The sequence below is a fragment of the Strigops habroptila genome, chromosome 1 (assembly GCF_004027225.2).
Source record: "Strigops habroptila isolate Jane chromosome 1, bStrHab1.2.pri, whole genome shotgun sequence".
NCBI lineage: Eukaryota > Metazoa > Chordata > Aves > Psittaciformes > Psittacidae > Strigops > Strigops habroptila.
This window is the reverse complement of record NC_044277.2, coordinates 88,855,483-88,867,930: the sequence shown is the minus strand read 5'-3', so window position 1 is coordinate 88,867,930 and position 12,448 is coordinate 88,855,483.

Genomic DNA, 12,448 nt, shown 5'->3' with positions numbered 1-12,448 from the left:
TCTAATTACCATTTACCACAGGAAAAAGAAAAGAAAAGACAATAAAATATGAGGGAGAATTTAAATCTCAGATTTAATTTTATGAGGAGTTTTAAACCCCCAAACTTTTTGTTGTTGTTTTTGCTGCTGCTGCTGTCAGCTGCTGCTGTTGCATAATACTCTATAGTTGGCTGGTCTTGAAAGCATGACAATTGTTAAGAAGAAAAGAAACAAAAAATAAAACATGAGAGAACGTTCACTTGATGCTATGTATATTCTTTGAAATGGATGGAAAAAGGCCAGAGGGAACAGAAAATGATAATACATTGGAAAGAATCCCAGCCTTAATTGTTTTCATGTATGTAATGTAATAAAAAGGTTAAAACACTAATATGCCTGACTACAGTCATTTGGTTTGTAAACTTGAACTGCAGGTCAGCCTTTAAAAAAGGAATAGTATACTCTTATTATAGGCTTCAATTTCACCCAGCCCTCATTATAAGAATGCTGGAAGTAATGGTATAGGGATTGAAATACAGTTAACGAGAGAGCTTTATTTTTATTTCTGTCCAGGTGAAAGGGCAGAGACAATCCTATGTACAATGCACAGTTCATTTCTGTGAGTGCAAACTCCATCAGAGAGTGGCACCGTGAGGATCAGAAGCCAAATTTGGCGTAGACACATCCTAACAGATGAAAATAAACCATGCCTTTCACTACAAGAAGAAATCGCTTTTGTTTTAAAGGCATGTTTACAATGTTGTTGCTTTTCAACCTAATTTTTGAACCTGTGTTTTTATTAATGTAAACAGCAACGTCTTACATTTTTAATGATCCTTCCATGCTGTCAGATCCCAAAGGTACTTCACAGATGGTATGAGGAGGGCTCACTTTATGCCACTTCTGAAATAAACCACTTGAGGCTGGAATAAGGTTATCATCCTGCCTTATTATGATAATAGGACCATGTCTGCAACTTTATTGAGAAGAATTTTCTCCTTCCCAAATCAAGGGCATTAAAATCCTCCTATTTCTTAACTTTTATTGTTCTATCTGTCAGTCAATTGTGGGTGGAAACAATGGTGTCCCTAAGTTTACCTCTTATCTGACAGTATTTTGCAGCTACTTTGCAAAAAATCTGACTTGGTGTGCACCAATTCTGTGACTTATCCATGGCAATGCAATTAAGGATGAACTCTGTGCAAAAATGGAGGCAATATATTAACATTTCTCATCAGAAAGGTTTGGAGCTATTATTTTATTTTTCTCTTAAAAATTAGCACTCCCATCGGCACCAGTGTGTTGCAGCTGGTGTACTGGTGCAATATTAAGCATTAGGGATATGCACCACGTGGTGAGACACTAATACCATGTTCTGCCATATTGAAGCTTTCCTTGGAGGTCTTTTTTTGAAACTCTGATCAGTCCCACTTCTATTTAGTATGTAATATATAGCGCAATCAGGGCCAAAGGTTGTAAGCTACAGGCAGTCATTGGGTGTTTAAGTGTGGAAAGCTTTTAACTACTGATGCTGCTTCCATCTTCCTTGAAAGAGATGTTGCTATGGGAAATACAGATGTATTTTGTTAAGAATGTTCTCCCTCAGTGTTGCATACGATAGAAAGATAAGTGCATGATGCATGATATTCAGCAATAGAGGGTAGGTTTATGCGTGCCATTTCATCTGTATGTTAGTATCCTATATTCGTATCAGTACTGAGAAAAATGAGTTTAATGTGGTGCTTTAACACTCTCTGAGGTTTATTGTCCAAACAATGAATGGGAGATTTGCCTGAGTAACTCTTGTTAATATTATTGGGAGTTAGGAGAGCTATACAGTGCAGATTGTATATAAAATATATATAATGTAAAAAACTGTGCATGAACATGCATGTGTGAGAGAGATGAAAACAGAAAGATAACTGAAAGTGTTCACACATAATAAAGAAGAAAAAAATATCAACATTTGTTTGTCCCCACAACTCTTTTAACAAGGGATATGGCTAATTTTAATTATATAAGTCAGGAAATACTGAGTTTCCATAGAAGCCCCAACTCTGTTCTTCTTTGTGTATGTATTTCTACCTTATCTTTACTTGTTCACGGAACATAAATACAGTCACATGGCACAAGTGCTCTCTAGTAATACAAATGAGTACACTTCCATTGTGCTGTCTCATGACCACACTGTGTGCTGAATATGCAACTCTGGTCTTATATGTGACAAGATTCATTTCAACAGAGTTCTTATAGAAATTGCAGTAATGTAGTTGTGAATCCAGCCAAACCCTTGTGTTTATGGCATTAGCGTGATTTACATCACATCATGTCATGTTGCCCACTAATAATGGCATCTTAAGAAAGTCACAAAGTGACGAAAACAAGGACTGTGTTGTGCTGGAATAGGAGCTATGTCAATTGGAGATGAGAAATAACCAACTAATTATCACCTGGGATGTACAGAAAACAGAGCTGGCTGCTGACGGAGCTGCCAAAGTTGCTGTAAGCAGAGAAGCAGCCTGCTGAAAGCACAGAGAGAGAGTGAAGGGTAGCAAGTTGTATGAAGTCAGTTGAAGAAAAGCTGATCCCCAAGCATATTCTGGGTCTTTTGTGTAAGCAGTTTATTTGTGCAAGGAAAGGCTGAAAGAATATTTCCCTGCAGCAAAGAGCCTTACCCAAGTCTGCAGAGATAGCCACTAAGCTCGTTTTCCAAGCTTTAGCCCTGCTACTGCACTATCCCCTTCCTGCTGCTGAGGCGACCTGACACGTATTGCCTCAGTTTTGTGTTCCCTGCTGACAGAGCATGGCTGCTTTGGTTGGGGTGGGAAAATCTGTCTATTTTCTTTGGCAGCAGCACATCATCTCCTTCCCACCTTCTGCCCCATGCAAGCCTTTCCATACAAACACATGCCTGCTAGCTCTCCCCCAAACCTGGGTCTATTACCTGTTAGAGATGCAACACATTCAAAAGGAAAGCAATGTATGGTCTCAAAACAATGGACAAGAATAGCCATGCAGTTTCATTATGTCTCCTTTCTGCCCATACAAAAAAAGTGTTGGAACCATAATCCCTCCTGTTTTGGAGAAAGCCATTTGCAGGCAGCCAGCAGAATTGAGCCACAAGGCAAGGAGACCCTCTGCCTCAGAGGTCTGATGTCCAGGCTTGACCATGTGCAGGGAGTGTGACATGATCTGTGTCACTCCATGGTGAGCTGAGGGGTTTGCTCTGGGTGAGATGAGAGTTTGAGATAGAACGTGAGAGCTTCATTTCAAATCTGAACTAGAATCCTGAGCTTTTGTGTCAAGACAGACCAACTCTTGTCACCCTTTGTGCCTGTAAATTGTGTGGAATGGCTTGATTGTAGCAAATGGATGCTCATACTTACCATGCAGTTGCTTCTGGGGCAGTCTAACCATGATTTTGGCTTATGCTTTTGGGAAACCTCAGAAATGGTCACAGCCATGTCAGAAAGGAAAAGCAAGATAAAGACATGTGGTGCTACATGCAGAAAAAATGGCATTATAATGAAAAGCAGATTAACCATGGCAGTGATGGAGATGAATATCTCATTTCCATTTTTGCATACAGTTGTGCTCCAGCATTGCTCTTCTTTTGGTCACTAGTTTACAATTTAAAATCCAGGTTTATTTTTGGGTTTTATAATTTTTCTTTATGTGAAGAGTGGTTGGTTTCTTCTCTGCAGTTGACAGCATGGCTGTTGTTTGAAGCTGTTGAAAGTTCTGCAACATTGGAAAACCTGGTAGATACAGACCGTCCAGCAGATCACATGTGGTTATCACAGGCTTAGTTTAGCCACAGAACTGGTGATGGCTTCCACTTTACCTATAGAGGTGCACACTTACCACTGTCTAGAGAGAGAGAAGAGTTCTGCAGACAAGCACATGTACATCAGCATTTATTGCTGTATGTGCATTTAAATCTGCTCGTCACCATAAATGGTTTTAGGGAGAATAACTCTCTTCTGGTAGGGAAAAAAAAGACACACCTGCCCAGATGGAGATCAATAGTTGCAGTATGAGCAATAGGGCACCCTCAACTTCCAAATATGTGTGTATTTGTGAAACTGAGAGCCACTGAGTCTTCAGATGGCTGACTTAACCTCCCAACCCACACCTGGAGGATGGGTTTTCAGGTTTGCATTCTAGTTCTTTTGTTAAACGTGTGTAATAAACACTGTCATAACTTGTAATGCAAGAATGTACTGGAAACTAACAATTTTAACTGCTATTTTCACTTTTCCCTCCCATCTATTTAAATATAATAGTGTTTTTAAAACAAAAAAAAAAGAAAAAAAACAGGTAGGAGTGTGGAAGGGGAAGTATTAGGAGTTCTGGGCAACTTGTACAACATGACTGTGTGTCTGTAAATGATATGGAAATTTGAATCACTAATCTCTACTACTAGTTTGTTGCTGTTCTGGGAGGAAGCAACAAAACCAAAAAACTGCCTGTAAGTACTTGTTGAAATAATGGCTCCATCAAACCAGATGTTGGCCAGATGAGCAGTCTTTTTGTATGTGTTCATGTTCCCCTTGCTAATATTTGATTTCTGTGCAAAAATTAAACCTCACTTAGTGCCTGCCTACAAGCTGGCAAGCCTCCAGATTATTAGGACATTTTAACACTCTTATATTTTAAACAAAAAACTCAAAAGCATTTGCTGTGTCTTTTTTCTTTTTTTTTTTTTTTTTTAAAGGATGCTCAGGCAAACCACCACCACAACATATTCAAGGGGTTCCTTGAGTTAGCTCATATGGAAAGTCTTGTTGAGTAGAAAGTGTACGTTATACTCAAGTGTGTCATGTAGGGCTATGGAGGTGGACTCATGCTCTGCAGAGGAGATGCCCACTGACTTTGGTGTTAAGGTGTCACTAAGACTGTTGACTTGTTACCGATCTCATCCATTAAGTGCTTGTCAGCGAAGCATGCCAAGTATTAAACTGCTCATGATAACCTGTCATTTTAGGTCTTGCCAGAGAAACCTAATGCTTACACGGTAGCACAGAAAGCATTTTTACAATGAAGACTTCAGAAGTCAAAATGCCACTGTTTTTGTGACTCTCGGTATCCCAAGGGTAAAAATTGAATGAGTCATTAAGTTCCTAAAAAGCAGTATATTCATGTGGGTTTAAATATATTCACAAAGCAAGCCTTTCTCTCTGTCATGACTCTCTCCCATTATGAGAAGTTCAGAGTCCTCCTATGACAGTAAAGCTGCCACGTCAGGGAGATGAACTCAGCAAACATGATGCAGCATCTCCTACTGTCCTTCAAGATTTTCTCCTGAGTGTGTCACAGGATGTGCCACAAGACAACAGTGAAAATTCATCCAAGGAAACATTATGTCCCTACAGGTATTTTCTGGCTGGAATAATTGTATGTTGGTGGAAACTAGGGTTCTGATTCATTGCATGTATTTACATGAGCGCGACTGGTTCAAAGTCAATGGAGTCAATGGTTTAGCATTGGTGCATGGCCTTTGGGAGATAACCTTGAGACTATGGGGTCTGGTTTTTACAAATAGTAGAGAACCTTCTATTCAAATTCTGGTCAACGAAAACTCTAAAGCTTTCATGTTAATGGAAATTAGGCCCCTTGGTATCTCAAGCAAAACACTAAACCAACAAATTCCTAGACCACTGAAGTACTAAAGCATCTTCTCAATTCTTCTGAACATTTTGACGTCCAACTAATTATTGGGCTCAAACCAAAGCCTACACTAGTAGAATGTGATGAATGCTGGGAGAGGTTGCATGTGAAGTCCTATTCAAACAAAGAATTGATTTAATCTCTTAAAATAAGATCGTGATGAACTATTCACCAAAGAGACATTCTACCACTCAATTTCAGCAGACGTGTCAAGTGTTTGTATCCCAAAGTAAGCTGTCCTTTTATTCTTCATGGCTGGGGATGATGTGGTGATCACATCAAGTCCTGGTGCTAGCTCACCTGTATATTTACCTGAAAGTTCACAAACTCTGGCTGTTGCCATTTTCACTCCCATAGGTCCCATTAGTACCAAATGAAGTGTTCCAGTGGTATTTAGATGCCTAATGCAACTTAGTAGGCCCAAACCTGTATGTTGCTGTGGTGCTTTTCCAAATTAATGACAACATTTCTGGATTTATCCACTCTGTGTGAAAACCAGTCCTTCTCCATGGCCTTACTATATGATAAACTCTTGCTCCTTAAGGGTTTTGTATGTAAAGTAGAACAGATTTAATACAGCATGTGTTTTATTTTGAGCAGACTCTACATTATAATGTAGCAGTGTAATAGAACTCTTCTGTTTGACAAACGCTCTGGTGTAAATGATTTAATTTACTAGCTGAAGCATGAGTCTACATATTATTGTACTGATCAGTCATTGCATACTAAAATCACTCATCCTTAATGTAATGATTTGGTATCCCTACAGAGAATTTGAGTCATCAGAAAGTCATTAGATACAGTAAAAAATGAAAATTACTATTACACAGCAGTAAACACTATTAACTGTTAGTTAAAACAGCATTTAATTTAGCAATGCAACAGTTTACAAATTTCTGCAGTTTACTTAGTTCTCATGTAATTGTAACTACAAAGCTAATGCTTCCAGTGCCAGTAGCATGATGGAAATACAGGGTGGGGGAATATGACCAACTATTTCAGCTCAAAGTGAAGCAACTATGCATTGTTACAGTGCATCATGTTAAAATTTATCTTAAAGGTTCAGCCATATGAAGTAGAAGCTATGACTGTCTAATAAGAAGGCAAGAAAGAACAATATGGTTCTTTAAGGCACCAAAGCTACATCTCTCTAGTGGGGATGGTATGTTATTTATTCTCTTGTGGTAGATGGAAATTTTGCAAAGAAGTGTAAAGAAAAGTAGAATGCAACTGAATTCAGAGCTGTTATGGTCTTCAAGCTTAAGGACTCTAGCCCCTGGGTACCTCTGGTGGCTTGTTCCTGTTGCTTCTAAGGAGAAAGATAATATTCTTAGGTAACACTGAGGCTCCTAAACACCTCTTAGTATGAGCACATGTTTTCTTGTTTCTAACCCAAACTATTCTATGGTTCTATGGTTCTATGCTTCTATAGTTCTATGATCTGAATGTGAAACAAAGGGGTCCCATGCCCCTGGGAGTTTGATTTCATCAAGGGGGACATTTTGAGGAAGGCCATGGTAGATTTAGTTGCCAGGGACAAAGTCTGAAGAAGGACCGTTCAGTGTTTATGTGTAACATACAAGGTTCACACAGGTTTAATATCCTCCCAGTGCATTCAGCATGACTGACACTTCCACTGTGACTGTCTCCTCTCATGCCTATGGGTAAATGTTATGACATTGCTGTAAACATGGACTAGTGTACAGCAAATATGGCTTTCTGGGATAATGTTTAGTGTGTGCTGAGGAATGTTTACCAGGCTTTTACTCCTGGTTAGACATAGGCCTAACATACAGGTGAGGATATAAGCATGTACTTGCTGAGGTATGTATTTAGCCCAGTGTCAGTAGCAGCCAAAAAACCTAATGGATATTTGCTTAGTGATAAAACACTCCTTTGAAGTATCATCTGGTTTTACACTTGGATAATTGAAGTACAGTTTCTACAGGAAAACATTTGTGTTTCTTTAGGTTCTGGTATATTGGTCCTGATAAAACTTGTGACATGTCATCTCTCTACCAAGAGGCAGTAGGGCTGGTACAAGGAGACGTGGTTAAGTGGGCCCTGTCTCTTCTCTGTCTGGTTTTGCAGCTGAAGCCCCTAACTAGAGGGTTCCCACTATACCGGCTCAACCAGCAGGTAACTGGCTTAAGGGAAGGGGAATCTCAAGCCAGATGTGATTTCTAAAGCTAGAGCTGTCACAACACTTCAAATAATTTTTTTTTAAACTGGCGTTATTAATCATTTAGCGAAGGTGCTTTCCTCTAGTACGGCTAGATGCATTTCACATTTGGGTTTAAAAGGGAATTAAAGGGCATTTTGCACTAGGTGAATGCAGCCTGTGCAAAATCATACTTCTTACTGGTAAAGTGTCCTATTCCAGACAAGATCCATGATAAAGGTCTTCAATCTCCTCTCCTCTTTTCCTCTTCTCCTTTACCTTTTTTCCTTTTCCTTTTCCTTTTTATTCTTATTTTCCTCTTCCTCTTCATCTTTCTCCTTTTTCATATTTTCCTTTTTCTTTTTCTTTTTCTTTTTTTCTTTTTTCTTTTTCTTTTTCCTTTTCCTTTTCCTTCTCCTTTTTCTTTTTCTTTTTCTTTTCCTTTACCTTTTTCTTTTTCTCTTTTCATATATGAAACTTGTGGCAAACCTCTGAGTAGAAACTGTATCTCCCAAGTCCAGGATTAGCTCCTTAACCACAGGGTTGTGGTTCCTTTCATGTTGTTTTCTTTTTGTCACACAGTGTTGTATAAATGTCAGAGGCCAATTTTATTTCTTCCAACTGTAATCCACACAGGTTGCATAAGGGACTGTCTTCTGCCATCCTGTAATTCAGCTGAAGTTGCTGGAATAACACCAGAGGTGAATCTGATCCTTCCCTTTGCATATGCATGCGTATTCTTTGTGAGTTCTGTGTATCTATAAGCCTGAGAAGTACTGATATGCAGAGGATCAAATGTTTGCTCCTAGACTTCACTGATAAGATAGAATTGTGGTATTTCTCTCATTTTCATGTGTCTGAATGAAGAACTGGCTAGAGGGGCATTTTTTATTGGTACCATGTGAATGCCTGGTGATACTTTTCAGTTAGCAATAATTATATTACATCTGCTGTGTACGTAACAGGAAACTAATTCTTATGAAGCTACAGTACATGGATATAGATTTTGAGTTTTGCACTGTTACATTTACTAACCACATAATTGCATATTTAGTCTTATTACACTAGATCCTAAAATATTATGGTGCAGGGTATAATTACATCATTTACTCTTGAAGAAACCCTCAAGATATAATATAAATAATAGGATTGCAGATTCATAGAAATTAGAGATGGGAAAAGAGCCTATTAGGTCATCTGCAACCCAGTGAGAAAAATTATAAACAGTTTGCTGGAGTGTATCTTATCATAGGCATTGATTGCCCTTTCTACCTCCTTGTGCTAGAATTCCCCCAGATCCCTGCAGAAGAGCTACTTGCTGGGTGGGAGAGGGACTGAGAACCAGTGCCTCTGCACTGGCTGACAGTGGTGTAGGAGGACTGGCAAAAGCCAGTCTGCCTGCAAATCCATGCAAGGGTGTCTTCTCTTCATCAGAGGCATCACCGTAAGGGGCTGCATTGATCACCGGCAGACATAGCGATGGGGACTGTTATATGTTCTGGGCTACTCTCTGCGCAGAATCTGTGCTGAGGTTTATGCTCACCACATCACTCAGCTCACCTTTAATTTAGAGCCTGCCTGGTCTTTTCCCCTATGTAGTTATTTAATTGGAGTGTAACTAGCAATTATGAAGTAGCCACAAATATTAACAGCAACTCTTATCCATAATAACTATCTCCCCTTCAGCCATTTTTTTCTGTCATAGTGGACAGCAACCTTCTTAGGAGATACAAAGACTGGAGAGATGGCCATCAACCGATTCAGAAGTTCTCCAGGTCGCTTCTCAGTTTGGTACCCCTGGTCATCACTCTCTGCTCTCTCCTTGTAGGCACAGCTCCCCCTGTCCTATGTTTTCTCACTTACTGGTTTTCTACTTTCTTCTTTTCCATTTACTTACTTGTCACTCTTAGAGAAGCTGGTTCTCCCTTTTTGTCCCTCCTCCTCCCTTTCCTTCTCACAGGAGAGCCCAGCCTCAATGAGAGTGTGTGGGTAAAACCACCTTTCAAACACGCTCACCCACGGTGTATTTAGATATGATTAGAAAGTAGATAATTGTAATTGGAGTTTTATGGCTTCAGCCAGCTTCACCTTCATTAGTTCTTACCACAGGTACGTGAGGGAGATGGAACCACCACCGTCCTTCTGCATCATCTGTCTGTGTCTCTAGACAGGCCTCTGATGACATGTTTTTCAGTCCCATGCTGTTTGCATTAGCTCTTGCATGCTGCTAGTGGGTTTGTTCATTGTTTATGGTCTCTCCTTCCTATGGCAGGGATGAGTGTGAGCACCAGAGGCCTCTGTGGCACCTGACCTGGTGGAAAGTGATCCTGCCATGATACAGCACTCCAGGAGACATCTGCAGAAGTCATACCTCAGGGAAATGAATCCTTTCTCCAGGACAAAACCAGTGGTGCAGCAGGGCTCTCACAGAAAACCCCTGCGCACCTCCGCATGCTGGGGTGGTGGTGGGCCGATTATGTCTTTCTTTATCCTCTTTCGTGTCAGACCTGACCTGCTGCAGAGCTTTGTGATTCTGTTCACTTCGGAGGGTCTCTGCTGGCCCTTTCTTACTTCATTGTGAACCAGTGGTGCAGCATTCCTGAAGGATGACTGTAGTGATGAGGCAATTAATTACAAAGCTGACTTAACCATGTGCTCAGGTTTAAACAAGTTTGCATCACTAACATTCCCCTGGTAATTGCTTTTAAAGGAGAAGAATATGCTGTGAAGCAAAAATCATCGGGGCAGAGGTAGCTGTGCAAAAGGGCAAGGGTGGCAGGGGCAGGGAAAGCCAGGAGCAAGGACTCAGTTCCCTGTGAGCAGGAAAGCACAAGGGAGATGTCACTTTTTTCAGTTCAGCATTGGTGGTTGTGCTGTGAACTGGTGAGCTGATTCTGTGGAGGATGGGGTCTGGTTTAATATAGCAAGCCAGGATGACCCTCCTCAAAATCCCGATAGACCTGGTATCATATGAATAACTGAGAATAACTTCAAAGATGCTTTGGGAAGACTGTTTCTTCCTGATGCCTTCCAGCATGAAGAACCAGAAGGGCATGACTCTCAAGAGCTCCATGGAGTCAAGAATCATCACCACTAATAATGGATGACTGCATGCAAACATAGAAACATGCAGGTTCCCCTCAGCTGTGGCAGTCACCCCTTTTAATATTACTGACATTTTTGGTGCCACAGAATAGTTTAGACCAAAATGTGTGTGTGATGGAGTCACAAAAAAGGTTTACAAAAGAGGACCAGGAACAAAACATACTAGCAAGAAAAAAGGCATTTGGAGGTACACGAAGCATGGGAAAGGGCATCTTTAAAATTATTTTATGCCATCGTAACCATTATCTTCTGCTGATATCCTTTGGCCTTTCCAACCTGTGCTGAAAGCTTGTCTTTAGCATTTCTGTGGAGCCTTTACAACAGTGAGTAAGTCCTCTTTAGCCCGCAAAAGTTGATCACTTCAGTGAGAGCTACATGTCTCTATCTGAGCAAACTTAGGCCCCTGTGAAAAAAAAAGAAAACTTTGTGCCAACATCTACCCTTAGTGGTTGTCAGGGGTGGACTAAAGAGACTGGGCTTAAATAGGTGGACTAGAGTTGTTCCAGATATCCAAATGTAGCAAAGAGCGATTTAGGTCCACGCCATCCATTTAGTTTAGAATGCACGTTAATTCTGATTTCAGGCTGTGTTTTTATTTAAATCCTATCCATAGATGTATCTAATAAACAGCAGTGGAAACTAATTTACATTCTAAAATCTATTAATTTAATCATACTCATTCTATAAGTCAACCAGTAAATACCAAGTAAAGCAAGCAGAGTGAAACAACAAAATGAGCTATCTGATGAAACTTAAATAATGACAAGCACTGCAATCTACAAGAAAAAAATCACACAGTTAACACTTTAACAGCATTTGCCATTTCATCCAATAAACTTACAATGCATCCCAGTCTATTAGGTCTTTCATAGTTGGTGTGATGAAAGTGTGGGATGAATTAAAACAAGTCCTTACGGGCAAAATTCAACCACGCATGGAAATGCTGGATAAAATCTTCCCCACTCTTTCACTCCTATGGAAGGAGGAACTAGAAGAGCTACTGGGTAGAAAATGTGTGTTTCTCTGAGGCAAAGAGGGATGGCAAAACCACAGTACATGGGAACGAATCCAGATAATATGTGTCAACACCTTGATATGGAGGATGCTGTGTTGCTGTTATGGTCCATGGTACTGGAAAAGCAGCTGTTTCAAAGCTTTGTAGCCCACCTGTGGGGAGGAACATCTCTCTGCAGTGCTTTCAAAAGCAGACATAAACTGAGAAATTTCACTCAGAGAAAGGACGACCTGGTACTTGGGGCAAAGGATGAGCCATTAGCAAATCTGGGGTTTGGTCCTTTTACCCTTTGAGTCTCTCTCCGGTTAGAAATGTTACTAGGCTAAGACTTTTTCTAGAGCCTAAACTTAGTTGCAGAGCTAGTGGTTTTAGTGCTACCATTCCAGAGAGGCAAAGGTGACTGTTAGCACACAACAAAGGTTGCAGCATCGGTAGTGAGGACATGAGTTAGATAGGACTGGAGAACCTGGCCTCTTTTGAAGAAGTTCTCTGACAGTGGAGCTCCTTGCATGAAAGAA